At 43.2% G+C, this 26899-nt stretch overlaps 43 non-coding genes across 43 annotated transcripts; all 43 read right to left on the bottom strand.

Annotated features, from left to right (window-relative positions):
• Positions 1-220: 220 nt before the first annotated feature.
• LOC146286540 (small nucleolar RNA U3) lies at positions 221-433 on the bottom strand. The gene has a single exon (XR_014762185.1). It is a non-coding gene; the product is annotated as a small nucleolar RNA U3 (small nucleolar RNA).
• A 411-nt stretch (positions 434-844) lies between these two features.
• Positions 845-1057, bottom strand: LOC146286539 (small nucleolar RNA U3). The gene has a single exon (XR_014762214.1). It is a non-coding gene; the product is annotated as a small nucleolar RNA U3 (small nucleolar RNA).
• Positions 1058-1468: 411 nt separating this feature from the next.
• LOC146286538 (small nucleolar RNA U3) lies at positions 1469-1681 on the bottom strand. Its single transcript, XR_014762257.1, has one exon. It is a non-coding gene; the product is annotated as a small nucleolar RNA U3 (small nucleolar RNA).
• Positions 1682-2092: 411 nt separating this feature from the next.
• On the bottom strand, positions 2093-2305 carry LOC146286537 (small nucleolar RNA U3). The gene has a single exon (XR_014762155.1). It is a non-coding gene; the product is annotated as a small nucleolar RNA U3 (small nucleolar RNA).
• Positions 2306-2716: 411 nt separating this feature from the next.
• LOC146286536 (small nucleolar RNA U3) lies at positions 2717-2929 on the bottom strand. The gene has a single exon (XR_014762154.1). It is a non-coding gene; the product is annotated as a small nucleolar RNA U3 (small nucleolar RNA).
• Positions 2930-3296: 367 nt separating this feature from the next.
• On the bottom strand, positions 3297-3509 carry LOC146286535 (small nucleolar RNA U3). The gene has a single exon (XR_014762213.1). It is a non-coding gene; the product is annotated as a small nucleolar RNA U3 (small nucleolar RNA).
• Positions 3510-3920: 411 nt separating this feature from the next.
• Positions 3921-4133, bottom strand: LOC146286534 (small nucleolar RNA U3). The gene has a single exon (XR_014762212.1). It is a non-coding gene; the product is annotated as a small nucleolar RNA U3 (small nucleolar RNA).
• A 411-nt stretch (positions 4134-4544) lies between these two features.
• Positions 4545-4757, bottom strand: LOC146286533 (small nucleolar RNA U3). The gene has a single exon (XR_014762152.1). It is a non-coding gene; the product is annotated as a small nucleolar RNA U3 (small nucleolar RNA).
• Positions 4758-5168: 411 nt separating this feature from the next.
• On the bottom strand, positions 5169-5381 carry LOC146286532 (small nucleolar RNA U3). The gene has a single exon (XR_014762177.1). It is a non-coding gene; the product is annotated as a small nucleolar RNA U3 (small nucleolar RNA).
• A 411-nt stretch (positions 5382-5792) lies between these two features.
• Positions 5793-6005, bottom strand: LOC146286531 (small nucleolar RNA U3). Its single transcript, XR_014762151.1, has one exon. It is a non-coding gene; the product is annotated as a small nucleolar RNA U3 (small nucleolar RNA).
• Positions 6006-6416: 411 nt separating this feature from the next.
• On the bottom strand, positions 6417-6629 carry LOC146286530 (small nucleolar RNA U3). Its single transcript, XR_014762176.1, has one exon. It is a non-coding gene; the product is annotated as a small nucleolar RNA U3 (small nucleolar RNA).
• A 411-nt stretch (positions 6630-7040) lies between these two features.
• On the bottom strand, positions 7041-7253 carry LOC146286529 (small nucleolar RNA U3). The gene has a single exon (XR_014762211.1). It is a non-coding gene; the product is annotated as a small nucleolar RNA U3 (small nucleolar RNA).
• A 410-nt stretch (positions 7254-7663) lies between these two features.
• LOC146286528 (small nucleolar RNA U3) lies at positions 7664-7876 on the bottom strand. Its single transcript, XR_014762210.1, has one exon. It is a non-coding gene; the product is annotated as a small nucleolar RNA U3 (small nucleolar RNA).
• A 411-nt stretch (positions 7877-8287) lies between these two features.
• LOC146286527 (small nucleolar RNA U3) lies at positions 8288-8500 on the bottom strand. The gene has a single exon (XR_014762256.1). It is a non-coding gene; the product is annotated as a small nucleolar RNA U3 (small nucleolar RNA).
• Positions 8501-8911: 411 nt separating this feature from the next.
• Positions 8912-9124, bottom strand: LOC146286526 (small nucleolar RNA U3). Its single transcript, XR_014762209.1, has one exon. It is a non-coding gene; the product is annotated as a small nucleolar RNA U3 (small nucleolar RNA).
• Positions 9125-9535: 411 nt separating this feature from the next.
• LOC146286525 (small nucleolar RNA U3) lies at positions 9536-9748 on the bottom strand. Its single transcript, XR_014762207.1, has one exon. It is a non-coding gene; the product is annotated as a small nucleolar RNA U3 (small nucleolar RNA).
• Positions 9749-10159: 411 nt separating this feature from the next.
• LOC146286524 (small nucleolar RNA U3) lies at positions 10160-10372 on the bottom strand. The gene has a single exon (XR_014762150.1). It is a non-coding gene; the product is annotated as a small nucleolar RNA U3 (small nucleolar RNA).
• Positions 10373-10783: 411 nt separating this feature from the next.
• LOC146286523 (small nucleolar RNA U3) lies at positions 10784-10996 on the bottom strand. Its single transcript, XR_014762188.1, has one exon. It is a non-coding gene; the product is annotated as a small nucleolar RNA U3 (small nucleolar RNA).
• Positions 10997-11407: 411 nt separating this feature from the next.
• On the bottom strand, positions 11408-11620 carry LOC146286522 (small nucleolar RNA U3). The gene has a single exon (XR_014762278.1). It is a non-coding gene; the product is annotated as a small nucleolar RNA U3 (small nucleolar RNA).
• A 410-nt stretch (positions 11621-12030) lies between these two features.
• LOC146286521 (small nucleolar RNA U3) lies at positions 12031-12243 on the bottom strand. Its single transcript, XR_014762206.1, has one exon. It is a non-coding gene; the product is annotated as a small nucleolar RNA U3 (small nucleolar RNA).
• A 411-nt stretch (positions 12244-12654) lies between these two features.
• On the bottom strand, positions 12655-12867 carry LOC146286520 (small nucleolar RNA U3). The gene has a single exon (XR_014762231.1). It is a non-coding gene; the product is annotated as a small nucleolar RNA U3 (small nucleolar RNA).
• A 411-nt stretch (positions 12868-13278) lies between these two features.
• LOC146286519 (small nucleolar RNA U3) lies at positions 13279-13491 on the bottom strand. Its single transcript, XR_014762205.1, has one exon. It is a non-coding gene; the product is annotated as a small nucleolar RNA U3 (small nucleolar RNA).
• Positions 13492-13901: 410 nt separating this feature from the next.
• Positions 13902-14114, bottom strand: LOC146286518 (small nucleolar RNA U3). The gene has a single exon (XR_014762149.1). It is a non-coding gene; the product is annotated as a small nucleolar RNA U3 (small nucleolar RNA).
• Positions 14115-14481: 367 nt separating this feature from the next.
• On the bottom strand, positions 14482-14694 carry LOC146286517 (small nucleolar RNA U3). Its single transcript, XR_014762148.1, has one exon. It is a non-coding gene; the product is annotated as a small nucleolar RNA U3 (small nucleolar RNA).
• Positions 14695-15105: 411 nt separating this feature from the next.
• On the bottom strand, positions 15106-15318 carry LOC146286516 (small nucleolar RNA U3). Its single transcript, XR_014762271.1, has one exon. It is a non-coding gene; the product is annotated as a small nucleolar RNA U3 (small nucleolar RNA).
• Positions 15319-15729: 411 nt separating this feature from the next.
• On the bottom strand, positions 15730-15942 carry LOC146286515 (small nucleolar RNA U3). Its single transcript, XR_014762204.1, has one exon. It is a non-coding gene; the product is annotated as a small nucleolar RNA U3 (small nucleolar RNA).
• A 411-nt stretch (positions 15943-16353) lies between these two features.
• LOC146286514 (small nucleolar RNA U3) lies at positions 16354-16566 on the bottom strand. Its single transcript, XR_014762203.1, has one exon. It is a non-coding gene; the product is annotated as a small nucleolar RNA U3 (small nucleolar RNA).
• Positions 16567-16977: 411 nt separating this feature from the next.
• On the bottom strand, positions 16978-17190 carry LOC146286513 (small nucleolar RNA U3). Its single transcript, XR_014762147.1, has one exon. It is a non-coding gene; the product is annotated as a small nucleolar RNA U3 (small nucleolar RNA).
• Positions 17191-17601: 411 nt separating this feature from the next.
• On the bottom strand, positions 17602-17814 carry LOC146286512 (small nucleolar RNA U3). Its single transcript, XR_014762187.1, has one exon. It is a non-coding gene; the product is annotated as a small nucleolar RNA U3 (small nucleolar RNA).
• Positions 17815-18225: 411 nt separating this feature from the next.
• LOC146286511 (small nucleolar RNA U3) lies at positions 18226-18438 on the bottom strand. The gene has a single exon (XR_014762277.1). It is a non-coding gene; the product is annotated as a small nucleolar RNA U3 (small nucleolar RNA).
• Positions 18439-18848: 410 nt separating this feature from the next.
• On the bottom strand, positions 18849-19061 carry LOC146286510 (small nucleolar RNA U3). Its single transcript, XR_014762202.1, has one exon. It is a non-coding gene; the product is annotated as a small nucleolar RNA U3 (small nucleolar RNA).
• Positions 19062-19472: 411 nt separating this feature from the next.
• Positions 19473-19685, bottom strand: LOC146286509 (small nucleolar RNA U3). The gene has a single exon (XR_014762201.1). It is a non-coding gene; the product is annotated as a small nucleolar RNA U3 (small nucleolar RNA).
• Positions 19686-20096: 411 nt separating this feature from the next.
• Positions 20097-20309, bottom strand: LOC146286508 (small nucleolar RNA U3). The gene has a single exon (XR_014762200.1). It is a non-coding gene; the product is annotated as a small nucleolar RNA U3 (small nucleolar RNA).
• A 410-nt stretch (positions 20310-20719) lies between these two features.
• Positions 20720-20932, bottom strand: LOC146286507 (small nucleolar RNA U3). The gene has a single exon (XR_014762146.1). It is a non-coding gene; the product is annotated as a small nucleolar RNA U3 (small nucleolar RNA).
• A 411-nt stretch (positions 20933-21343) lies between these two features.
• Positions 21344-21556, bottom strand: LOC146286506 (small nucleolar RNA U3). The gene has a single exon (XR_014762276.1). It is a non-coding gene; the product is annotated as a small nucleolar RNA U3 (small nucleolar RNA).
• A 410-nt stretch (positions 21557-21966) lies between these two features.
• LOC146286505 (small nucleolar RNA U3) lies at positions 21967-22179 on the bottom strand. The gene has a single exon (XR_014762199.1). It is a non-coding gene; the product is annotated as a small nucleolar RNA U3 (small nucleolar RNA).
• A 411-nt stretch (positions 22180-22590) lies between these two features.
• On the bottom strand, positions 22591-22803 carry LOC146286504 (small nucleolar RNA U3). The gene has a single exon (XR_014762198.1). It is a non-coding gene; the product is annotated as a small nucleolar RNA U3 (small nucleolar RNA).
• Positions 22804-23214: 411 nt separating this feature from the next.
• Positions 23215-23427, bottom strand: LOC146286503 (small nucleolar RNA U3). Its single transcript, XR_014762196.1, has one exon. It is a non-coding gene; the product is annotated as a small nucleolar RNA U3 (small nucleolar RNA).
• Positions 23428-23837: 410 nt separating this feature from the next.
• LOC146286502 (small nucleolar RNA U3) lies at positions 23838-24050 on the bottom strand. The gene has a single exon (XR_014762145.1). It is a non-coding gene; the product is annotated as a small nucleolar RNA U3 (small nucleolar RNA).
• A 367-nt stretch (positions 24051-24417) lies between these two features.
• Positions 24418-24630, bottom strand: LOC146286501 (small nucleolar RNA U3). Its single transcript, XR_014762144.1, has one exon. It is a non-coding gene; the product is annotated as a small nucleolar RNA U3 (small nucleolar RNA).
• A 411-nt stretch (positions 24631-25041) lies between these two features.
• Positions 25042-25254, bottom strand: LOC146286500 (small nucleolar RNA U3). Its single transcript, XR_014762270.1, has one exon. It is a non-coding gene; the product is annotated as a small nucleolar RNA U3 (small nucleolar RNA).
• A 411-nt stretch (positions 25255-25665) lies between these two features.
• LOC146286499 (small nucleolar RNA U3) lies at positions 25666-25878 on the bottom strand. Its single transcript, XR_014762195.1, has one exon. It is a non-coding gene; the product is annotated as a small nucleolar RNA U3 (small nucleolar RNA).
• Positions 25879-26288: 410 nt separating this feature from the next.
• LOC146286498 (small nucleolar RNA U3) lies at positions 26289-26501 on the bottom strand. Its single transcript, XR_014762194.1, has one exon. It is a non-coding gene; the product is annotated as a small nucleolar RNA U3 (small nucleolar RNA).
• Between the last annotated feature and the right edge of the window lie 398 nt (positions 26502-26899).

Genomic DNA, 26899 nt, shown 5'->3' with positions numbered 1-26899 from the left:
GAGAACCAAATTGTTTCTTTGAATCTGCGGATTCCTTGCATAGAGAGAACCAAATTGTGGAATCAGCTAGACTCGGCACGGATTTAAGCATCGATCGACATCAAGCCCCTTATTGCAATCGCTGCACATCCCAGCAATGTTGCTAATCTCACGGTCCAGCGCATTATGAGACCGATGCAAACGTTACTGCGACTGATTTTTTTTGAACAATCAATGTAAATCCACTCAGAACATGATCCTTTCATCCAAGTTCCATTCAAGAACTTAGACCAGTCATCAATGGTGGTAGGACAGTGAACAAAGCCACACCTTTCCACCAGATTCCTGCTCAGAAAGGAACATCTGCATCTTCATCATGGATAGCGAGACCACTCCTTAGAAACACATTTCTCAAAGAACAAACTATAGAAATGATCCCTGAAAGTATAGTCTTGGTTGTTGGACTGGGAACAACCTGGCTTTACATTTCGAGGAGCGCATACCCACCTCTGGGTTCCAAAGCCAACTGAATGGTCGACACCTGTAACAATCGATTATGCTAAAACCGCAACACGTAATAGGTCTCTTGGTCAAAGACATTTCACGCAGAGTTCTGAAATCTTCCACGTGACAAAACATTGCATAGAGAACCAAATTGTTTCTTTAAATCTGCGGATTCCTTGCATAGAGAGAACCAAATTGTGGAATCAGCTAGACTCGGCACGGATTTAAGCATCGATCGACATCAAGCCCCTTATTGCAATCGCTGCACATCCCAGCAATGTTGCTAATCTCACAGTCCAGCGCATTATGAGACCGATGCAAACGTTACTGCGACTGATTTTTTTTGAACAATCAATGTAAATCCACTCAGAACATGATCCTTTCATCCAAGTTCCATTCAAGAACTTGGACCAGTCATCAATGGTGGTAGGACAGTAAACAAAGCCACACCTTTCCACCAGATTCCTGCTCAGAAAGGAACATCTGCATCTTCATCATGGATAGCGAGACCACTCCTTAGAAACACATTTCTCAAAGAACAAACTATAGAAATGATCCCTGAAAGTATAGTCTTGGTTGTTGGACTGGGAACAACCTGGCTTTATATTTCGAGGAGCGCATACCCACCTCTGGGTTCCAAAGCCAACTGAATGGTCGACACCTGTAACAATCGATTATGCTAAAACCGCAACACGTAATAGGTCTCTTGGTCAAAGACATTTCACGCAGAGTTCTGAAATCTTCCACGTGACAAAACGTTGCATAGAGAACTAAATTGTTTCTTTGAATCTGCGGATTCCTTGCATAGAGAGAACCAAATTGTGGAATCAGCTAGACTCGGCACGGATTTAAGTATAGATCGACTTCAAGCCCCTTATTGCAATCGCTGCACATCCCAGCAATGTTGCTAATCTCACAGTCCAGCGCATTATGAGACCGATGCAATTGTTACTGCGACTGATTTTTTTTGAACAATCAATGTAAATCCACTCAGAACATGATCCTTTCATCCAAGTTCCATTCAAAAACTTGGACCAGTCATCAATGGTGGTAGGACAGTAAACAAAGCCACACCTTTCCACCAGATTCCTGCTCAGAAAGGAACATCTGCATCTTCATCATGGATAGCGAGACCACTCCTTAGAAACACATTTCTCAAAGAACAAACTATAGAAATGATCCCTGAAAGTATAGTCTTGGTTGTTGGACTGGGAACAACCTGGCTTTATATTTCGAGGAGCGCATACCCACCTCTGGGTTCCAAAGCCAACTGAATGGTCGACACCTGTAACAATCGATTATGCTAAAACCGCAACACGTAATAGGTCTCTTGGTCAAAGACATTTCACGCAGAGTTCTGAAATCTTCCACGTGACAAAACGTTGCATAGAGAACCAAATTGTTTCTTTGAATCTGCGGATTCCTTGCATAGAGAGAACCAAATTGTGGAATCAGCTAGACTCGGCACGGATTTAAGCATCGATCGACATCAAGCCCCTTTTTGCAATCGCTGCACATCCCAGCAATGTTGCTAATCTCACAGTCCAGCGCATTATGAGACCGATGCAAACGTTACTGCGACTGATTTTTTTTGAACAATCAATGTAAATCCACTCAGAACATGATCCTTTCATCCAAGTTCCATTCAAGAACTTGGACCAGTCATCAATGGTGGTAGGACAGTGAACAAAGCCACACCTTTCCACCAGATTCCTGCTCAGAAAGGAACATCTGCATCTTCATCATGGATAGCGAGACCACTCCTTAGAAACACATTTCTCAAAGAACAAACTATAGAAATGATCCCTGAAAGTATAGTCTTGGTTGTTGGACTGGGAACAACCTGGCTTTACATTTCGAGGAGCGCATACCCACCTCTGGGTTCCAAAGCCAACTGAATGGTCGACACCTGTAACAATCGATTATGCTAAAACCGCAACACGTAATAGGTCTCTTGGTCAAAGACATTTCACGCAGAGTTCTGAAATCTTCCACGTGACAAAACGTTGCATAGAGAACCAAATTGTTTCTTTGAATCTGCGGATTCCTTGCATAGAGAGAACCAAATTGTGGAATCAGCTAGACTCGGCACGGATTTAAGCATCGATCGACATCAAGCCCCTCATTGCAATCGCTGCACATCCCAGCAATGTTGCTAATCTCACAGTCCAGCGCATTATGAGACCGATGCAAACGTTACTGCGACTGATTTTTTTTGAACAATCAATGTAAATCCACTCAGAACATGATCCTTTCATCCAAGTTCCATTCAAGAACTTGGACCAGTCATCAATGGTGGTAGGACAGTGAACAAAGCCACACCTTTCCACCAGATTCCTGCTCAGAAAGGAACATCTGCATCTTCATCATGGATAGCGAGACCACTCCTTAGAAACACATTTCTCAAAGAACAAACTATAGAAATGATCCCTGAAAGTATAGTCTTGGTTGTTGGACTGGGAACAACCTGGCTTTACATTTCGAGGAGCGCATACCCACCTCTGGGTTCCAAAGCCAACTGAATGGTCGACACCTGTAACAATCGATTATGCTAAAACCGCAACACGTAATAGGTCTCTTGGTCAAAGACATTTCACGCAGAGTTCTGAAATCTTCCACGTGACAAAACATTGCATAGAGAACCAAATTGTGGAATCAGCTAGACTCGGCACGGATTTAAGCATCGATCGACATCAAGCCCCTTATTGCAATCGCTGCACATCCCAGCAATGTTGCTAATCTCACAGTCCAGCGCATTATGAGACCGATGCAAACGTTACTGCGACTGATTTTTTTTGAACAATCAATGTAAATCCACTCAGAACATGATCCTTTCATCCAAGTTCCATTCAAGAACTTGGACCAGTCATCAATGGTGGTAGGACAGTAAACAAAGCCACACCTTTCCACCAGATTCCTGCTCAGAAAGGAACATCTGCATCTTCATCATGGATAGCGAGACCACTCCTTAGAAACACATTTCTCAAAGAACAAACTATAGAAATGATCCCTGAAAGTATAGTCTTAGTTGTTGGACTGGGAACAACCTGGCTTTATATTTCGAGGAGCGCATACCCACCTCTGGGTTCCAAAGCCAACTGAATGGTCGACACCTGTAACAATCGATTATGCTAAAACCGCAACACGTAATAGGTCTCTTGGTCAAAGACATTTCACGCAGAGTTCTGAAATCTTCCACGTGACAAAACATTGCATAGAGAACCAAATTGTTTCTTTGAATCTGCGGATTCCTTGCATAGAGAGAACCAAATTGTGGAATCAGCTAGACTAGGCACGGATTTAAGCATCGATCGACTTCAAGCCCCTTATTGCAATCGCTGCACATCCCAGCAATGTTGCTAATCTCACAGTCCAGCGCATTATGAGACCGATGCAATTGTTACTGCGACTGATTTTTTTTGAACAATCAATGTAAATCCACTCAGAACATGATCCTTTCATCCAAGTTCCATTCAAGAACTTGGACCAGTCATCAATGGTGGTAGGACAGTAAACAAAGCCACACCTTTCCACCAGATTCCTGCTCAGAAAGGAACATCTGCATCTTCATCATGGATAGCGAGACCACTCCTTAGAAACACATTTCTCAAAGAACAAACTATAGAAATGATCCCTGAAAGTATAGTCTTGGTTGTTGGACTGGGAACAACCTGGCTTTATATTTCGAGGAGCGCATACCCACCTCTGGGTTCCAAAGCCAACTGAATGGTCGACACCTGTAACAATCGATTATGCTAAAACCGCAACACGTAATAGGTCTCTTGGTCAAAGACATTTCACGCAGAGTTCTGAAATCTTCCACGTGACAAAACGTTGCATAGAGAACCAAATTGTTTCTTTGAATCTGCGGATTCCTTGCATAGAGAGAACCAAATTGTGGAATCAGCTAGACTCGGCACGGATTTAAGCATCGATCGACATCAAGCCCCTTATTGCAATCGCTGCACATCCCAGCAATGTTGCTAATCTCACGGTCCAGCGCATTATGAGACCGATGCAAACGTTACTGCGACTAATTTTTTTTGAACAATCAATGTAAATCCACTCAGAACATGATCCTTTCATCCAAGTTCCATTCAAGAACTTGGACCAGTCATCAATGGTGGTAGGACAGTGAACAAAGCCACACCTTTCCACCAGATTCCTGCTCAGAAAGGAACATCTGCATCTTCATCATGGATAGCGAGACCACTCCTTAGAAACACATTTCTCAAAGAACAAACTATAGAAATGATCCCTGAAAGTATAGTCTTGGTTGTTGGACTGGGAACAACCTGGCTTTACATTTCGAGGAGCGCATACCCACCTCTGGGTTCCAAAGCCAACTGAATGGTCGACACCTGTAACAATCGATTATGCTAAAACCGCAACACGTAATAGGTCTCTTGGTCAAAGACATTTCACGCAGAGTTCTGAAATCTTCCACGTGACAAAACATTGCATAGAGAACCAAATTGTTTCTTTGAATCTGCGGATTCCTTGCATAGAGAGAACCAAATTGTGGAATCAGCTAGACTCGGCACGGATTTAAGCATCGATCGACATCAAGCCCCTCATTGCAATCGCTGCACATCCCAGCAATGTTGCTAATCTCACAGTCCAGCGCATTATGAGACCGATGCAAACGTTACTGCGACTGATTTTTTTTGAACAATCAATGTAAATCCACTCAGAACATGATCCTTTCATCCAAGTTCCATTCAAGAACTTGGACCAGTCATCAATGGTGTTAGGACAGTGAACAAAGCCACACCTTTCCACCAGATTCCTGCTCAGAAAGGAACATCTGCATCTTCATCATGGATAGCGAGACCACTCCTTAGAAACACATTTCTCAAAGAACAAACTATAGAAATGATCCCTGAAAGTATAGTCTTGGTTGTTGGACTGGGAACAACCTGGCTTTATATTTCGAGGAGCGCATACCCACCTCTGGGTTCCAAAGCCAACTGAATGGTCGACACCTGTAACAATCGATTATGCTAAAACCGCAACACGTAATAGGTCTCTTGGTCAAAGACATTTCACGCAGAGTTCTGAAATCTTCCACGTGACAAAACGTTGCATAGAGAACTAAATTGTTTCTTTGAATCTGCGGATTCCTTGCATAGAGAGAACCAAATTGTGGAATCAGCTAGACTCGGCACGGATTTAAGTATAGATCGACTTCAAGCCCCTTATTGCAATCGCTGCACATCCCAGCAATGTGGCTAATCTCACAGTCCAGCGCATTATGAGACCGATGCAAACGTTACTGCGACTATTTTTTTTTGAACAATCAATGTAAATCCACTCAGAACATGATCCTTTCATCCAAGTTCCATTCAAGAACTTGGACCAGTCATCAATGGTGGTAGGACAGTGAACAAAGCCACACCTTTCCACCAGATTCCTGCTCAGAAAGGAACATCTGCATCTTCATCATGGATAGCGAGACCACTCCTTAGAAACACATTTCTCAAAGAACAAACTATAGAAATGATCCCTGAAAGTATAGTCTTGGTTGTTGGACTGGGAACAACCTGGCTTTACATTTCGAGGAGCGCATACCCACCTCTGGGTTCCAAAGCCAACTGAATGGTCGACACCTGTAACAATCGATTATGCTAAAACCGCAACACGTAATAGGTCTCTTGGTCAAAGACATTTCACGCAGAGTTCTGAAATCTTCCACGTGACAAAACATTGCATAGAGAACCAAATTGTTTCTTTGAATCTGCGGATTCCTTGCATAGAGAGAACCAAATTGTGGAATCAGCTAGACTCGGCACGGATTTAAGCATCGATCGACATCAAGCCCCTCATTGCAATCGCTGCACATCCCAGCAATGTTGCTAATCTCACAGTCCAGCGCATTATGAGACCGATGCAAACGTTACTGCGACTGATTTTTTTTGAACAATCAATGTAAATCCACTCAGAACATGATCCTTTCATCCAAGTTCCATTCAAGAACTTGGACCAGTCATCAATGGTGTTAGGACAGTGAACAAAGCCACACCTTTCCACCAGATTCCTGCTCAGAAAGGAACATCTGCATCTTCATCATGGATAGCGAGACCACTCCTTAGAAACACATTTCTCAAAGAACAAACTATAGAAATGATCCCTGAAAGTATAGTCTTGGTTGTTGGACTGGGAACAACCTGGCTTTATATTTCGAGGAGCGCATACCCACCTCTGGGTTCCAAAGCCAACTGAATGGTCGACACCTGTAACAATCGATTATGCTAAAACCGCAACACGTAATAGGTCTCTTGGTCAAAGACATTTCACGCAGAGTTCTGAAATCTTCCACGTGACAAAACGTTGCATAGAGAACTAAATTGTTTCTTTGAATCTGCGGATTCCTTGCATAGAGAGAACCAAATTGTGGAATCAGCTAGACTCGGCACGGATTTAAGTATAGATCGACTTCAAGCCCCTTATTGCAATCGCTGCACATCCCAGCAATGTGGCTAATCTCACAGTCCAGCGCATTATGAGACCGATGCAAACGTTACTGCGACTGATTTTTTTTGAACAATCAATGTAAATCCACTCAGAACATGATCCTTTCATCCAAGTTCCATTCAAGAACTTGGACCAGTCATCAATGGTGGTAGGACAGTAAACAAAGCCACACCTTTCCACCAGATTCCTGCTCAGAAAGGAACATCTGCATCTTCATCATGGATAGCGAGACCACTCCTTAGAAACACATTTCTCAAAGAACAAACTATAGAAATGATCCCTGAAAGTATAGTCTTGGTTGTTGGACTGGGAACAACCTGGCTTTATATTTCGAGGAGCGCATACCCACCTCTGGGTTCCAAAGCCAACTGAATGGTCGACACCTGTAACAATCGATTATGCTAAAACCGCAACACGTAATAGGTCTCTTGGTCAAAGACATTTCACGCAGAGTTCTGAAATCTTCCACGTGACAAAACGTTGCATAGAGAACTAAATTGTTTCTTTGAATCTGCGGATTCCTTGCATAGAGAGAACCAAATTGTGGAATCAGCTAGACTCGGCACGGATTTAAGCATCGATCGACATCAAGCCCCTTATTGCAATCGCTGCAAATCCCAGCAATGTTGCTAATGTCACAGTCCAGCGCATTATGAGACCGATGCAAACGTTACTGCGACTGATTTTTTGGAACAATCAATGTAAATCCACTCAGAACATGATCCTTTCATCCAAGTTCCATTCAAGAACTTGGACCAGTCATCAATGGTGGTAGGACAGTAAACAAAGCCACACCTTTCCACCAGATTCCTGCTCAGAAAGGAACATCTGCATCTTCATCATGGATAGCGAGACCACTCCTTAGAAACACATTTCTCAAAGAACAAACTATAGAAATGATCCCTGAAAGTATAGTCTTAGTTGTTGGACGTGGAACAACCTGGCTTTATATTTCGAGGAGCGCATACCCACCTCTGGGTTCCAAAGCCAACTGAATGGTCGACACCTGTAACAATCGATTATGCTAAAACCGCAACACGTAATAGGTCTCTTGGTCAAAGACATTTCACGCAGAGTTCTGAAATCTTCCACGTGACAAAACGTTGCATAGAGAACCAAATTGTTTCGTTGAATCTGCGGATTCCTTGCATAGAGAGAACCAAATTGTGGAATCAGCTAGACTCGGCACGGATTTAAGCATCGATCAACATCAAGCCCCTTATTGCAATCGCTGCACATCCCAGCAATGTTGCTAATCTCACAGTCCAGCGCATTATGAGACCGATGCAAACGTTACTGCGACTGATTTTTTTTGAACAATCAATGTAAATCCACTCAGAACATGATCCTTTCAACCAAGTTCCATTCAAGAACTTGGACCAGTCATCAATGGTGGTAGGACAGTAAACAAAGCCACACCTTTCCACCAGATTCCTGCTCAGAAAGGAACATCTGCATCTTCATCATGGATAGCGAGACCACTCCTTAGAAACACATTTCTCAAAGAACAAACTATAGAAATGATCCCTGAAAGTATAGTCTTGGTTGTTGGACTGGGAACAACCTGGCTTTACATTTCGAGGAGCGCATACCCACCTCTGGTTTCCAAAGCCAACTGAATGGTCGACACCTGTAACAATCGATTATTCTAAAACCGCAACACGTAATAGGTCTCTTGGTCAAAGACATTTCACGCAGAGTTCTGAAATCTTCCACGTGACAAAACGTTGCATAGAGAACCAAATTGTTTCGTTGAATCTGCGGATTCCTTGCATAGAGAGAACCAAATTGTGGAATCAGCTAGACTCGGCACGGATTTAAGCATCGATCGACATCAAGCCCCTCATTGCAATCGCTGCACATCCCAGCAATGTTGCTAATCTCACAGTCCAGCGCATTATGAGACCGATGCAAACGTTACTGCGACTGTTTTTTTTTGAACAATCAATGTAAATCCACTCAGAACATGATCCTTTCATCCAAGTTCCATTCAAGAACTTGGACCAGTCATCAATGGTGGTAGGACAGTAAACAAAGCCACACCTTTCCACCAGATTCCTGCTCAGAAAGGAACATCTGCATCTTCATCATGGATAGCGAGACCACTCCTTAGAAACACATTTCTCAAAGAACAAACTATAGAAATGATCCCTGAAAGTATAGTCTTGGTTGTTGGACTGGGAACAACCTGGCTTTACATTTCGAGGAGCGCATACCCACCTCTGGTTTCCAAAGCCAACTGAATGGTCGACACCTGTAACAATCGATTATTCTAAAACCGCAACACGTAATAGGTCTCTTGGTCAAAGACATTTCACGCAGAGTTCTGAAATCTTCCACGTGACAAAACGTTGCATAGAGAACCAAATTGTTTCGTTGAATCTGCGGATTCCTTGCATAGAGAGAACCAAATTGTGGAATCAGCTAGACTCGGCACGGATTTAAGCATCGATCGACATCAAGCCCCTCATTGCAATCGCTGCACATCCCAGCAATGTTGCTAATCTCACAGTCCAGCGCATTATGAGACCGATGCAAACGTTACTGCGACTGGTTTTTTTTGAACAATCAATGTAAATCCACTCAGAACATGATCCTTTCATCCAAGTTCCATTCAAGAACTTGGACCAGTCATCAATGGTGGTAGGACAGTAAACAAAGCCACACCTTTCCACCAGATTCCTGCTCAGAAAGGAACATCTGCATCTTCATCATGGATAGCGAGACCACTCCTTAGAAACACATTTCTCAAAGAACAAACTATAGAAATGATCCCTGAAAGTATAGTCTTGGTTGTTGGACTGGGAACAACCTGGCTTTATATTTCGAGGAGCGCATACCCACCTCTGGGTTCCAAAGCCAACTGAATGGTCGACACCTGTAACAATCGATTATGCTAAAACCGCAACACGTAATAGGTCTCTTGGTCAAAGACATTTCACGCAGAGTTCTGAAATCTTCCACGTGACAAAACGTTGCATAGAGAACCAAATTGTTTCGTTGAATCTGCGGATTCCTTGCATAGAGAGAACCAAATTGTGGAATCAGCTAGACTCGGCACGGATTTAAGCATCGATCGACATCAAGCCCCTCATTGCAATCGCTGCACATCGCAGCAATGTTGCTAATCTCACAGTCCAGCGCATTATGAGACCGATGCAAACGTTACTGCGACTGATTTTTTTTGAACAATCAATGTAAATCCACTCAGAACATGATCCTTTCATCCAAGTTCCATTCAAGAACTTGGACCAGTCATCAATGGTGGTAGGACAGTGAACAAAGCCACACCTTTCCACCAGATTCCTGCTCAGAAAGGAACATCTGCATCTTCATCATGGATAGCGAGACCACTCCTTAGAAACACATTTCTCAAAGAACAAACTATAGAAATGATCCCTGAAAGTATAGTCTTGGTTGTTGGACTAGGAACAACCTGGCTTTACATTTCGAGGAGCGCATACCCACCTCTGGGTTCCAAAGCCAACTGAATGGTCGACACCTGTAACAATCGATTATGCTAAAACCGCAACACGTAATAGGTCTCTTGGTCAAAGACATTTCACGCAGAGTTCTGAAATCTTCCACGTGACAAAACATTGCATAGAGAACCAAATTGTTTCTTTGAATCTGCGGATTCCTTGCATAGAGAGAACCAAATTGTGGAATCAGCTAGACTCGGCACGGATTTAAGCATCGATCGACATCAAGCCCCTTTTTGCAATCGCTGCACATCCCAGCAATGTTGCTAATCTCACAGTCCAGCGCATTATGAGACCGATGCAATTGTTACTGCGACTGATTTTTTTTGAACAATCAATGTAAATCCACTCAGAACATGATCCTTTCATCCAAGTTCCATTCAAGAACTTGGACCAGTCATCAATGGTGGTAGGACAGTGAACAAAGCCACACCTTTCCACCAGATTCCTGCTCAGAAAGAAACATCTGCATCTTCATCATGGATAGCGAGACCACTCCTTAGAAACACATTTCTCAAAGAACAAACTATAGAAATGATCCCTGAAAGTATAGTCTTGGTTGTTGGACTGGGAACAACCTGGCTTTACATTTCGAGGAGCGCATACCCACCTCTGGGTTCCAAAGCCAACTGAATGGTCGACACCTGTAACAATCGATTATGCTAAAACCGCAACACGTAATAGGTCTCTTGGTCAAAGACATTTCACGCAGAGTTCTGAAATCTTCCACGTGACAAAACGTTGCATAGAGAACCAAATTGTTTCGTTGAATCTGCGGATTCCTTGCATAGAGAGAACCAAATTGTGGAATCAGCTAGACTTGGCACGGATTTAAGCATCGATCGACATCAAGCCCCTCATTGCAATCGCTGCACATCCCAGCAATGTTGCTAATCTCACAGTCCAGCGCATTATGAGACCGATGCAAACGTTACTGCGACTGATTTTTTTTGAACAATCAATGTAAATCCACTCAGAACATGATCCTTTCATCCAAGTTCCATTCAAGAACTTGGACCAGTCATCAATGGTGGTAGGACAGTAAACAAAGCCACACCTTTCCACCAGATTCCTGCTCAGAAAGGAACATCTGCATCTTCGTCATGGATAGCGAGACCACTCCTTAGAAACACATTTCTCAAAGAACAAACTATAGTAATGATCCCTGAAAGTATAGTCTTGGTTGTTGGACTGGGAACAACCTGGCTTTATATTTCGAGGAGCGCATACCCACCTCTGGGTTCCAAAGCCAACTGAATGGTCGACACCTGTAACAATCGATTATGCTAAAACCGCAACACGTAATAGGTCTCTTGGTCAAAGACATTTCACGCAGAGTTCTGAAATCTTCCACGTGACAAAACGTAACATAGAGAACTAAATTGTTTCTTTGAATCTGCGGATTCCTTGCATAGAGAGAACCAAATTGTGGAATCAGCTAGACTCGGCACGGATTTAAGCATCGATCGACATCAAGCCCCTTATTGCAATCGCTGCACATCCCAGCAATGTTGCTAATCTCACAGTCCAGCGCATTATGAGACCGATGCAAACGTTACTGCGACTGATTTTTTTGAACAATCAATGTAAATCCACTCAGAACATGATCCTTTCATCCAAGTTCCATTCAAGAACTTGGACCAGTCATCAATGGTGGTAGGACAGTAAACAAAGCCACACCTTTCCACCAGATTCCTGCTCAGAAAGGAACATCTGCATCTTCATCATGGATAGCGAGACCACTCCTTAGAAACACATTTCTCAAAGAACAAACTATAGAAATGATCCCTGAAAGTATAGTCTTAGTTGTTGGACTGGGAACAACCTGGCTTTATATTTCGAGGAGCGCATACCCACCTCTGGGTTCCAAAGCCAACTGAATGGTCGACACCTGTAACAATCGATTATGCTAAAACCGCAACACGTAATAGGTCTCTTGGTCAAAGACATTTCACGCAGAGTTCTGAAATCTTCCACGTGACAAAACGTTGCATAGAGAACCAAATTGTTTCGTTGAATCTGCGGATTCCTTGCATAGAGAGAACCAAATTGTGGAATCAGCTAGACTCGGCACGGATTTAAGCATCGATCAACATCAAGCCCCTTATTGCAATCGCTGCACATCCAAGCAATGTTGCTAATCTCACAGTCCAGCGCATTATGAGACCGATGCAAACGTTACTGCGACTGATTTTTTTTGAACAATCAATGTAAATCCACTCAGAACATGATCCTTTCATCCAAGTTCCATTCAAGAACTTGGACCAGTCATCAATGGTGGTAGGACAGTAAACAAAGCCACACCTTTCCACCAGATTCCTGCTCAGAAAGGAACATCTGCATCTTCATCATGGATAGCGAGACCACTCCCTAGAAACACATTTCTCAAAGAACAAACTATAGAAATGATCCCTGAAAGTATAGTCTTGGTTGTTGGACTGGGAACAACCTGGCTTTACATTTCGAGGAGCGCATACCCACCTCTGGTTTCCAAAGCCAACTGAATGGTCGACACCTGTAACAATCGATTATTCTAAAACCGCAACACGTAATAGGTCTCTTGGTCAAAGACATTTCACGCAGAGTTCTGAAATCTTCCACGTGACAAAACGTTGCATAGAGAACCAAATTGTTTCGTTGAATCTGCGGATTCCTTGCATAGAGAGAACCAAATTGTGGAATCAGCTAGACTCGGCACGGATTTAAGCATCGATCGACATCAAGCCCCTCATTGCAATCGCTGCACATCCCAGCAATGTTGCTAATCTCACAGTCCAGCGCATTATGAGACCGATGCAAACGTTACTGCGACTGATTTTTTTTGAACAATCAATGTAAATCCACTCAGAACATGATCCTTTCATCCAAGTTCCATTCAAGAACTTGGACCAGTCATCAATGGTGGTAGGACAGTAAACAAAGCCACACCTTTCCACCAGATTCCTGCTCAGAAAGGAACATCTGCATCTTCATCATGGATAGCGAGACCACTCCTTAGAAACACATTTCTCAAAGAACAAACTATAGAAATGATCCCTGAAAGTATAGTCTTGGTTGTTGGACTAGGAACAACCTGGCTTTACATTTCGAGGAGCGCATACCCACCTCTGGGTTCCAAAGCCAACTGAATGGTCGACACCTGTAACAATCGATTATGCTAAAACCGCAACACGTAATAGGTCTCTTGGTCAAAGACATTTCACGCAGAGTTCTGAAATCTTCCACGTGACAAAACATTGCATAGAGAACCAAATTGTTTCTTTGAATCTGCGGATTCCTTGCATAGAGAGAACCAAATTGTGGAATCAGCTAGACTCGGCACGGATTTAAGCATCGATCGACATCAAGCCCCTTTTTGCAATCGCTGCACATCCCAGCAATGTTGCTAATCTCACAGTCCAGCGCATTATGAGCCGATGCAAACGTTACTGCGACTGATTTTTTTTGAACAATCAATGTAAATCCACTCAGAACATGATCCTTTCATCCAAGTTCCATTCAAGAACTTGGACCAGTCATCAATGGTGGTAGGACAGTGAACAAAGCCACACCTTTCCACCAGATTCCTGCTCAGAAAGGAACATCTGCATCTTCATCATGGATAGCGAGACCACTCCTTAGAAACACATTTCTCAAAGAACAAACTATAGAAATGATCCCTGAAAGTATAGTCTTGGTTGTTGGACTGGGAACAACCTGGCTTTACATTTCGAGGAGCGCATACCCACCTCTGGGTTCCAAAGCCAACTGAATGGTCGACACCTGTAACAATCGATTATGCTAAAACCGCAACACGTAATAGGTCTCTTGGTCAAAGACATTTCACGCAGAGTTCTGAAATCTTCCACGTGACAAAACATTGCATAGAGAACCAAATTGTGGAATCAGCTAGACTCGGCACGGATTTAAGCATCGATCGACATCAAGCCCCTTATTGCAATCGCTGCACATCCCAGCAATGTTGCTAATCTCACAGTCCAGCGCATTATGAGACCGATGCAAACGTTACTGCGACTGATTTTTTTTGAACAATCAATGTAAATCCACTCAGAACATGATCCTTTCATCCAAGTTCCATTCAAGAACTTGGACCAGTCATCAATGGTGGTAGGACAGTGAACAAAGCCACACCTTTCCACCAGATTCCTGCTCAGAAAGGAACATCTGCATCTTCATCATGGATAGCGAGACCACTCCTTAGAAACACATTTCTCAAAGAACAAACTATAGAAATGATCCCTGAAAGTATAGTCTTAGTTGTTGGACTGGGAACAACCTGGCTTTATATTTCGAGGAGCGCATACCCACCTCTGGGTTCCAAAGCCAACTGAATGGTCGACACCTGTAACAATCGATTATGCTAAAACCGCAACACGTAATAGGTCTCTTGGTCAAAGACATTTCACGCAGAGTTCTGAAATCTTCCACGTGACAAAACGTTGCATAGAGAACCAAATTGTTTCGTTGAATCTGCGGATTCCTTGCATAGAGAGAACCAAATTGTGGAATCAGCTAGACTCGGCACGGATTTAAGCATCGATCGACATCAAGCCCCTTATTGCAATCGCTGCACATCCCAGCAATGTTGCTAATCTCACAGTCCAGCGCATTATGAGACCGATGCAAACGTTACTGCGACTGATTTTTTTTGAACAATCAATGTAAATCCACTCAGAACATGATCCTTTCATCCAAGTTCCATTCAAGAACTTGGACCAGTCATCAATGGTGGTAGGACAGTAAACAAAGCCACACCTTTCCACCAGATTCCTGCTCAGAAAGGAATATCTGCATCTTCATCATGGATAGCGAGACCACTCCTTAGAAACACATTTCTCAAAGAACAAACTATAGAAATGATCCCTGAAAGTATAGTCTTGGTTGTTGGACTGGGAACAACCTGGCTTTACATTTCGAGGAGCGCATACCCACCTCTGGTTTCCAAAGCCAACTGAATGGTCGACACCTGTAACAATCGATTATTCTAAAACCGCAACACGTAATAGGTCTCTTGGTCAAAGACATTTCACGCAGAGTTCTGAAATCTTCCACGTGACAAAACGTTGCATAGAGAACCAAATTGTTTCGTTGAATCTGCGGATTCCTTGCATAGAGAGAACCAAATTGTGGAATCAGCTAGACTCGGCACGGATTTAAGCATCGATCGACATCAAGCCCCTCATTGCAATCGCTGCACATCCCAGCAATGTTGCTAATCTCACAGTCCAGCGCATTATGAGACCGATGCAAACGTTACTGCGACTGTTTTTTTTTGAACAATCAATGTAAATCCACTCAGAACATGATCCTTTCATCCAAGTTCCATTCAAGAACTTGGACCAGTCATCAATGGTGGTAGGACAGTAAACAAAGCCACACCTTTCCACCAGATTCCTGCTCAGAAAGGAACATCTGCATCTTCATCATGGATAGCGAGACCACTCCTTAGAAACACATTTCTCAAAGAACAAACTATAGAAATGATCCCTGAAAGTATAGTCTTGGTTGTTGGACTGGGAACAACCTGGCTTTACATTTCGAGGAGCGCATACCCACCTCTGGTTTCCAAAGCCAACTGAATGGTCGACACCTGTAACAATCGATTATTCTAAAACCGCAACACGTAATAGGTCTCTTGGTCAAAGACATTTCACGCAGAGTTCTGAAATCTTCCACGTGACAAAACGTTGCATAGAGAACCAAATTGTTTCGTTGAATCTGCGGATTCCTTGCATAGAGAGAACCAAATTGTGGAATCAGCTAGACTCGGCACGGATTTAAGCATCGATCGACATCAAGCCCCTCATTGCAATCGCTGCACATCCCAGCAATGTTGCTAATCTCACAGTCCAGCGCATTATGAGACCGATGCAAACGTTACTGCGACTGGTTTTTTTTGAACAATCAATGTAAATCCACTCAGAACATGATCCTTTCATCCAAGTTCCATTCAAGAACTTGGACCAGTCATCAATGGTGGTAGGACAGTAAACAAAGCCACACCTTTCCACCAGATTCCTGCTCAGAAAGGAACATCTGCATCTTCATCATGGATAGCGAGACCACTCCTTAGAAACACATTTCTCAAAGAACAAACTATAGAAATGATCCCTGAAAGTATAGTCTTGGTTGTTGGACTGGGAACAACCTGGCTTTATATTTCGAGGAGCGCATACCCACCTCTGGGTTCCAAAGCCAACTGAATGGTCGACACCTGTAACAATCGATTATGCTAAAACCGCAACACGTAATAGGTCTCTTGGTCAAAGACATTTCACGCAGAGTTCTGAAATCTTCCACGTGACAAAACGTTGCATAGAGAACCAAATTGTTTCGTTGAATCTGCGGATTCCTTGCATAGAGAGAACCAAATTGTGGAATCAGCTAGACTCGGCACGGATTTAAGCATCGATCGACATCAAGCCCCTCATTGCAATCGCTGCACATCGCAGCAATGTTGCTAATCTCACAGTCCAGCGCATTATGAGACCGATGCAAACGTTACTGCGACTGATTTTTTTTGAACAATCAATGTAAATCCACTCAGAACATGATCCTTTCATCCAAGTTCCATTCAAGAACTTGGACCAGTCATCAATGGTGGTAGGACAGTGAACAAAGCCACACCTTTCCACCAGATTCCTGCTCAGAAAGGAACATCTGCATCTTCATCATGGATAGCGAGACCACTCCTTAGAAACACATTTCTCAAAGAACAAACTATAGAAATGATCCCTGAAAGTATAGTCTTGGTTGTTGGACTAGGAACAACCTGGCTTTACATTTCGAGGAGCGCATACCCACCTCTGGGTTCCAAAGCCAACTGAATGGTCGACACCTGTAACAATCGATTATGCTAAAACCGCAACACGTAATAGGTCTCTTGGTCAAAGACATTTCACGCAGAGTTCTGAAATCTTCCACGTGACAAAACATTGCATAGAGAACCAAATTGTTTCTTTGAATCTGCGGATTCCTTGCATAGAGAGAACCAAATTGTGGAATCAGCTAGACTCGGCACGGATTTAAGCATCGATCGACATCAAGCCCCTTTTTGCAATCGCTGCACATCCCAGCAATGTTGCTAATCTCACAGTCCAGCGCATTATGAGACCGATGCAATTGTTACTGCGACTGATTTTTTTTGAACAATCAATGTAAATCCACTCAGAACATGATCCTTTCATCCAAGTTCCATTCAAGAACTTGGACCAGTCATCAATGGTGGTAGGACAGTGAACAAAGCCACACCTTTCCACCAGATTCCTGCTCAGAAAGAAACATCTGCATCTTCATCATGGATAGCGAGACCACTCCTTAGAAACACATTTCTCAAAGAACAAACTATAGAAATGATCCCTGAAAGTATAGTCTTGGTTGTTGGACTGGGAACAACCTGGCTTTACATTTCGAGGAGCGCATACCCACCTCTGGGTTCCAAAGCCAACTGAATGGTCGACACCTGTAACAATCGATTATGCTAAAACCGCAACACGTAATAGGTCTCTTGGTCAAAGACATTTCACGCAGAGTTCTGAAATCTTCCACGTGACAAAACGTTGCATAGAGAACCAAATTGTTTCGTTGAATCTGCGGATTCCTTGCATAGAGAGAACCAAATTGTGGAATCAGCTAGACTTGGCACGGATTTAAGCATCGATCGACATCAAGCCCCTCATTGCAATCGCTGCACATCCCAGCAATGTTGCTAATCTCACAGTCCAGCGCATTATGAGACCGATGCAAACGTTACTGCGACTGATTTTTTTTGAACAATCAATGTAAATCCACTCAGAACATGATCCTTTCATCCAAGTTCCATTCAAGAACTTGGACCAGTCATCAATGGTGGTAGGACAGTAAACAAAGCCACACCTTTCCACCAGATTCCTGCTCAGAAAGGAACATCTGCATCTTCGTCATGGATAGCGAGACCACTCCTTAGAAACACATTTCTCAAAGAACAAACTATAGTAATGATCCCTGAAAGTATAGTCTTGGTTGTTGGACTGGGAACAACCTGGCTTTATATTTCGAGGAGCGCATACCCACCTCTGGGTTCCAAAGCCAACTGAATGGTCGACACCTGTAACAATCGATTATGCTAAAACCGCAACACGTAATAGGTCTCTTGGTCAAAGACATTTCACGCAGAGTTCTGAAATCTTCCACGTGACAAAACGTAACATAGAGAACTAAATTGTTTCTTTGAATCTGCGGATTCCTTGCATAGAGAGAACCAAATTGTGGAATCAGCTAGACTCGGCACGGATTTAAGCATCGATCGACATCAAGCCCCTTATTGCAATCGCTGCACATCCCAGCAATGTTGCTAATCTCACAGTCCAGCGCATTATGAGACCGATGCAAACGTTACTGCGACTGATTTTTTTGAACAATCAATGTAAATCCACTCAGAACATGATCCTTTCATCCAAGTTCCATTCAAGAACTTGGACCAGTCATCAATGGTGGTAGGACAGTAAACAAAGCCACACCTTTCCACCAGATTCCTGCTCAGAAAGGAACATCTGCATCTTCATCATGGATAGCGAGACCACTCCTTAGAAACACATTTCTCAAAGAACAAACTATAGAAATGATCCCTGAAAGTATAGTCTTAGTTGTTGGACTGGGAACAACCTGGCTTTATATTTCGAGGAGCGCATACCCACCTCTGGGTTCCAAAGCCAACTGAATGGTCGACACCTGTAACAATCGATTATGCTAAAACCGCAACACGTAATAGGTCTCTTGGTCAAAGACATTTCACGCAGAGTTCTGAAATCTTCCACGTGACAAAACGTTGCATAGAGAACCAAATTGTTTCGTTGAATCTGCGGATTCCTTGCATAGAGAGAACCAAATTGTGGAATCAGCTAGACTCGGCACGGATTTAAGCATCGATCAACATCAAGCCCCTTATTGCAATCGCTGCACATCCAAGCAATGTTGCTAATCTCACAGTCCAGCGCATTATGAGACCGATGCAAACGTTACTGCGACTGATTTTTTTTGAACAATCAATGTAAATCCACTCAGAACATGATCCTTTCATCCAAGTTCCATTCAAGAACTTGGACCAGTCATCAATGGTGGTAGGACAGTAAACAAAGCCACACCTTTCCACCAGATTCCTGCTCAGAAAGGAACATCTGCATCTTCATCATGGATAGCGAGACCACTCCTTAGAAACACATTTCTCAAAGAACAAACTATAGAAATGATCCCTGAAAGTATAGTCTTGGTTGTTGGACTGGGAACAACCTGGCTTTACATTTCGAGGAGCGCATACCCACCTCTGGTTTCCAAAGCCAACTGAATGGTCGACACCTGTAACAATCGATTATTCTAAAACCGCAACACGTAATAGGTCTCTTGGTCAAAGACATTTCACGCAGAGTTCTGAAATCTTCCACGTGACAAAACGTTGCATAGAGAACCAAATTGTTTCGTTGAATCTGCGGATTCCTTGCATAGAGAGAACCAAATTGTGGAATCAGCTAGACTCGGCACGGATTTAAGCATCGATCGACATCAAGCCCCTCATTGCAATCGCTGCACATCCCAGCAATGTTGCTAATCTCACAGTCCAGCGCATTATGAGACCGATGCAAACGTTACTGCGACTGATTTTTTTTGAACAATCAATGTAAATCCACTCAGAACATGATCCTTTCATCCAAGTTCCATTCAAGAACTTGGACCAGTCATCAATGGTGGTAGGACAGTAAACAAAGCCACACCTTTCCACCAGATTCCTGCTCAGAAAGGAACATCTGCATCTTCATCATGGATAGCGAGACCACTCCTTAGAAACACATTTCTCAAAGAACAAACTATAGAAATGATCCCTGAAAGTATAGTCTTGGTTGTTGGACTAGGAACAACCTGGCTTTACATTTCGAGGAGCGCATACCCACCTCTGGGTTCCAAAGCCAACTGAATGGTCGACACCTGTAACAATCGATTATGCTAAAACCGCAACACGTAATAGGTCTCTTGGTCAAAGACATTTCACGCAGAGTTCTGAAATCTTCCACGTGACAAAACATTGCATAGAGAACCAAATTGTTTCTTTGAATCTGCGGATTCCTTGCATAGAGAGAACCAAATTGTGGAATCAGCTAGACTCGGCACGGATTTAAGCATCGATCGACATCAAGCCCCTTTTTGCAATCGCTGCACATCCCAGCAATGTTGCTAATCTCACAGTCCAGCGCATTATGAGCCGATGCAAACGTTACTGCGACTGATTTTTTTTGAACAATCAATGTAAATCCACTCAGAACATGATCCTTTCATCCAAGTTCCATTCAAGAACTTGGACCAGTCATCAATGGTGGTAGGACAGTGAACAAAGCCACACCTTTCCACCAGATTCCTGCTCAGAAAGGAACATCTGCATCTTCATCATGGATAGCGAGACCACTCCTTAGAAACACATTTCTCAAAGAACAAACTATAGAAATGATCCCTGAAAGTATAGTCTTGGTTGTTGGACTGGGAACAACCTGGCTTTACATTTCGAGGAGCGCATACCCACCTCTGGGTTCCAAAGCCAACTGAATGGTCGACACCTGTAACAATCGATTATGCTAAAACCGCAACACGTAATAGGTCTCTTGGTCAAAGACATTTCACGCAGAGTTCTGAAATCTTCCACGTGACAAAACGTTGCATAGAGAACCAAATTGTTTCGTTGAATCTGCGGATTCCTTGCATAGAGAGAACCAAATTGTGGAATCAGCTAGACTTGGCACGGATTTAAGCATCGATCGACATCAAGCCCCTCATTGCAATCGCTGCACATCCCAGCAATGTTGCTAATCTCACAGTCCAGCGCATTATGAGACCGATGCAAACGTTACTGCGACTGATTTTTTTTGAACAATCAATGTAAATCCACTCAGAACATGATCCTTTCATCCAAGTTCCATTCAAGAACTTGGACCAGTCATCAATGGTGGTAGGACAGTAAACAAAGCCACACCTTTCCACCAGATTCCTGCTCAGAAAGGAACATCTGCATCTTCGTCATGGATAGCGAGACCACTCCTTAGAAACACATTTCTCAAAGAACAAACTATAGTAATGATCCCTGAAAGTATAGTCTTGGTTGTTGGACTGGGAACAACCTGGCTTTATATTTCGAGGAGCGCATACCCACCTCTGGGTTCCAAAGCCAACTGAATGGTCGACACCTGTAACAATCGATTATGCTAAAACCGCAACACGTAATAGGTCTCTTGGTCAAAGACATTTCACGCAGAGTTCTGAAATCTTCCACGTGACAAAACGTAACATAGAGAACTAAATTGTTTCTTTGAATCTGCGGATTCCTTGCATAGAGAGAACCAAATTGTGGAATCAGCTAGACTCGGCACGGATTTAAGCATCGATCGACATCAAGCCCCTTATTGCAATCGCTGCACATCCCAGCAATGTTGCTAATCTCACAGTCCAGCGCATTATGAGACCGATGCAAACGTTACTGCGACTGATTTTTTTGAACAATCAATGTAAATCCACTCAGAACATGATCCTTTCATCCAAGTTCCATTCAAGAACTTGGACCAGTCATCAATGGTGGTAGGACAGTAAACAAAGCCACACCTTTCCACCAGATTCCTGCTCAGAAAGGAACATCTGCATCTTCATCATGGATAGCGAGACCACTCCTTAGAAACACATTTCTCAAAGAACAAACTATAGAAATGATCCCTGAAAGTATAGTCTTAGTTGTTGGACTGGGAACAACCTGGCTTTATATTTCGAGGAGCGCATACCCACCTCTGGGTTCCAAAGCCAACTGAATGGTCGACACCTGTAACAATCGATTATGCTAAAACCGCAACACGTAATAGGTCTCTTGGTCAAAGACATTTCACGCAGAGTTCTGAAATCTTCCACGTGACAAAACGTTGCATAGAGAACCAAATTGTTTCGTTGAATCTGCGGATTCCTTGCATAGAGAGAACCAAATTGTGGAATCAGCTAGACTCGGCACGGATTTAAGCATCGATCAACATCAAGCCCCTTATTGCAATCGCTGCACATCCAAGCAATGTTGCTAATCTCACAGTCCAGCGCATTATGAGACCGATGCAAACGTTACTGCGACTGATTTTTTTTGAACAATCAATGTAAATCCACTCAGAACATGATCCTTTCATCCAAGTTCCATTCAAGAACTTGGACCAGTCATCAATGGTGGTAGGACAGTAAACAAAGCCACACCTTTCCACCAGATTCCTGCTCAGAAAGGAACATCTGCATCTTCATCATGGATAGCGAGACCACTCCTTAGAAACACATTTCTCAAAGAACAAACTATAGAAATGATCCCTGAAAGTATAGTCTTGGTTGTTGGACTGGGAACAACCTGGCTTTACATTTCGAGGAGCGCATACCCACCTCTGGTTTCCAAAGCCAACTGAATGGTCGACACCTGTAACAATCGATTATTCTAAAACCGCAACACGTAATAGGTCTCTTGGTCAAAGACATTTCACGCAGAGTTCTGAAATCTTCCACGTGACAAAACGTTGCATAGAGAACCAAATTGTTTCGTTGAATCTGCGGATTCCTTGCATAGAGAGAACCAAATTGTGGAATCAGCTAGACTCGGCACGGATTTAAGCATCGATCGACATCAAGCCCCTCATTGCAATCGCTGCACATCCCAGCAATGTTGCTAATCTCACAGTCCAGCGCATTATGAGACCGATGCAAACGTTACTGCGACTGATTTTTTTTGAACAATCAATGTAAATCCACTCAGAACATGATCCTTTCATCCAAGTTCCATTCAAGAACTTGGACCAGTCATCAATGGTGGTAGGACAGTAAACAAAGCCACACCTTTCCACCAGATTCCTGCTCAGAAAGGAACATCTGCATCTTCATCATGGATAGCGAGACCACTCCTTAGAAACACATTTCTCAAAGAACAAACTATAGAAATGATCCCTGAAAGTATAGTCTTGGTTGTTGGACTAGGAACAACCTGGCTTTACATTTCGAGGAGCGCATACCCACCTCTGGGTTCCAAAGCCAACTGAATGGTCGACACCTGTAACAATCGATTATGCTAAAACCGCAACACGTAATAGGTCTCTTGGTCAAAGACATTTCACGCAGAGTTCTGAAATCTTCCACGTGACAAAACATTGCATAGAGAACCAAATTGTTTCTTTGAATCTGCGGATTCCTTGCATAGAGAGAACCAAATTGTGGAATCAGCTAGACTCGGCACGGATTTAAGCATCGATCGACATCAAGCCCCTTTTTGCAATCGCTGCACATCCCAGCAATGTTGCTAATCTCACAGTCCAGCGCATTATGAGCCGATGCAAACGTTACTGCGACTGATTTTTTTTGAACAATCAATGTAAATCCACTCAGAACATGATCCTTTCATCCAAGTTCCATTCAAGAACTTGGACCAGTCATCAATGGTGGTAGGACAGTGAACAAAGCCACACCTTTCCACCAGATTCCTGCTCAGAAAGGAACATCTGCATCTTCATCATGGATAGCGAGACCACTCCTTAGAAACACATTTCTCAAAGAACAAACTATAGAAATGATCCCTGAAAGTATAGTCTTGGTTGTTGGACTGGGAACAACCTGGCTTTACATTTCGAGGAGCGCATACCCACCTCTGGGTTCCAAAGCCAACTGAATGGTCGACACCTGTAACAATCGATTATGCTAAAACCGCAACACGTAATAGGTCTCTTGGTCAAAGACATTTCACGCAGAGTTCTGAAATCTTCCACGTGACAAAACATTGCATAGAGAACCAAATTGTGGAATCAGCTAGACTCGGCACGGATTTAAGCATCGATCGACATCAAGCCCCTTATTGCAATCGCTGCACATCCCAGCAATGTTGCTAATCTCACAGTCCAGCGCATTATGAGACCGATGCAAACGTTACTGCGACTGATTTTTTTTGAACAATCAATGTAAATCCACTCAGAACATGATCCTTTCATCCAAGTTCCATTCAAGAACTTGGACCAGTCATCAATGGTGGTAGGACAGTGAACAAAGCCACACCTTTCCACCAGATTCCTGCTCAGAAAGGAACATCTGCATCTTCATCATGGATAGCGAGACCACTCCTTAGAAACACATTTCTCAAAGAACAAACTATAGAAATGATCCCTGAAAGTATAGTCTTAGTTGTTGGACTGGGAACAACCTGGCTTTATATTTCGAGGAGCGCATACCCACCTCTGGGTTCCAAAGCCAACTGAATGGTCGACACCTGTAACAATCGATTATGCTAAAACCGCAACACGTAATAGGTCTCTTGGTCAAAGACATTTCACGCAGAGTTCTGAAATCTTCCACGTGACAAAACGTTGCATAGAGAACCAAATTGTTTCGTTGAATCTGCGGATTCCTTGCATAGAGAGAACCAAATTGTGGAATCAGCTAGACTCGGCACGGATTTAAGCATCGATCGACATCAAGCCCCTTATTGCAATCGCTGCACATCCCAGCAATGTTGCTAATCTCACAGTCCAGCGCATTATGAGACCGATGCAAACGTTACTGCGACTGATTTTTTTTGAACAATCAATGTAAATCCACTCAGAACATGATCCTTTCATCCAAGTTCCATTCAAGAACTTGGACCAGTCATCAATGGTGGTAGGACAGTAAACAAAGCCACACCTTTCCACCAGATTCCTGCTCAGAAAGGAATATCTGCATCTTCATCATGGATAGCGAGACCACTCCTTAGAAACACATTTCTCAAAGAACAAACTATAGAAATGATCCCTGAAAGTATAGTCTTGGTTGTTGGACTGGGAACAACCTGGCTTTACATTTCGAGGAGCGCATACCCACCTCTGGTTTCCAAAGCCAACTGAATGGTCGACACCTGTAACAATCGATTATTCTAAAACCGCAACACGTAATAGGTCTCTTGGTCAAAGACATTTCACGCAGAGTTCTGAAATCTTCCACGTGACAAAACGTTGCATAGAGAACCAAATTGTTTCGTTGAATCTGCGGATTCCTTGCATAGAGAGAACCAAATTGTGGAATCAGCTAGACTCGGCACGGATTTAAGCATCGATCGACATCAAGCCCCTCATTGCAATCGCTGCACATCCCAGCAATGTTGCTAATCTCACAGTCCAGCGCATTATGAGACCGATGCAAACGTTACTGCGACTGATTTTTTTTGAACAATCAATGTAAATCCACTCAGAACATGATCCTTTCATCCAAGTTCCATTCAAGAACTTGGACCAGTCATCAATGGTGGTAGGACAGTAAACAAAGCCACACCTTTCCACCAGATTCCTGCTCAGAAAGGAACATCTGCATCTTCATCATGGATAGCGAGACCACTCCTTAGAAACACATTTCTCAAAGAACAAACTATAGAAATGATCCCTGAAAGTATAGTCTTGGTTGTTGGACTAGGAACAACCTGGCTTTACATTTCGAGGAGCGCATACCCACCTCTGGGTTCCAAAGCCAACTGAATGGTCGACACCTGTAACAATCGATTATGCTAAAACCGCAACACGTAATAGGTCTCTTGGTCAAAGACATTTCACGCAGAGTTCTGAAATCTTCCACGTGACAAAACATTGCATAGAGAACCAAATTGTTTCTTTGAATCTGCGGATTCCTTGCATAGAGAGAACCAAATTGTGGAATCAGCTAGACTCGGCACGGATTTAAGCATCGATCGACATCAAGCCCCTTTTTGCAATCGCTGCACATCCCAGCAATGTTGCTAATCTCACAGTCCAGCGCATTATGAGACCGATGCAAACGTTACTGCGACTGATTTTTTTGAACAATCAATGTAAATCCACTCAGAACATGATCCTTTCATCCAAGTTCCATTCAAGAACTTGGACCAGTCATCAATGGTGGTAGGACAGTAAACAAAGCCACACCTTTCCACCAGATTCCTGCTCAGAAAGGAACATCTGCATCTTCATCATGGATAGCGAGACCACTCCTTAGAAACACATTTCTCAAAGAACAAACTATAGAAATGATCCCTGAAAGTATAGTCTTAGTTGTTGGACTGGGAACAACCTGGCTTTATATTTCGAGGAGCGCATACCCACCTCTGGGTTCCAAAGCCAACTGAATGGTCGACACCTGTAACAATCGATTATGCTAAAACCGCAACACGTAATAGGTCTCTTGGTCAAAGACATTTCACGCAGAGTTCTGAAATCTTCCACGTGACAAAACGTTGCATAGAGAACCAAATTGTTTCGTTGAATCTGCGGATTCCTTGCATAGAGAGAACCAAATTGTGGAATCAGCTAGACTCGGCACGGATTTAAGCATCGATCGACATCAAGCCCCTTATTGCAATCGCTGCACATCCCAGCAATGTTGCTAATCTCACAGTCCAGCGCATTATGAGACCGATGCAAACGTTACTGCGACTGATTTTTTTTGAA

The sequence above is a fragment of the Hypomesus nipponensis genome, chromosome 6, assembly GCF_054491055.1.
Source record: "Hypomesus nipponensis isolate SF chromosome 6, ASM5449105v1, whole genome shotgun sequence".
Taxonomy (NCBI): domain Eukaryota; kingdom Metazoa; phylum Chordata; class Actinopteri; order Osmeriformes; family Osmeridae; genus Hypomesus; species Hypomesus nipponensis.
Note: the sequence above shows the minus strand (reverse complement) of the source record. Positions and strands in the feature narration are given on the sequence as shown.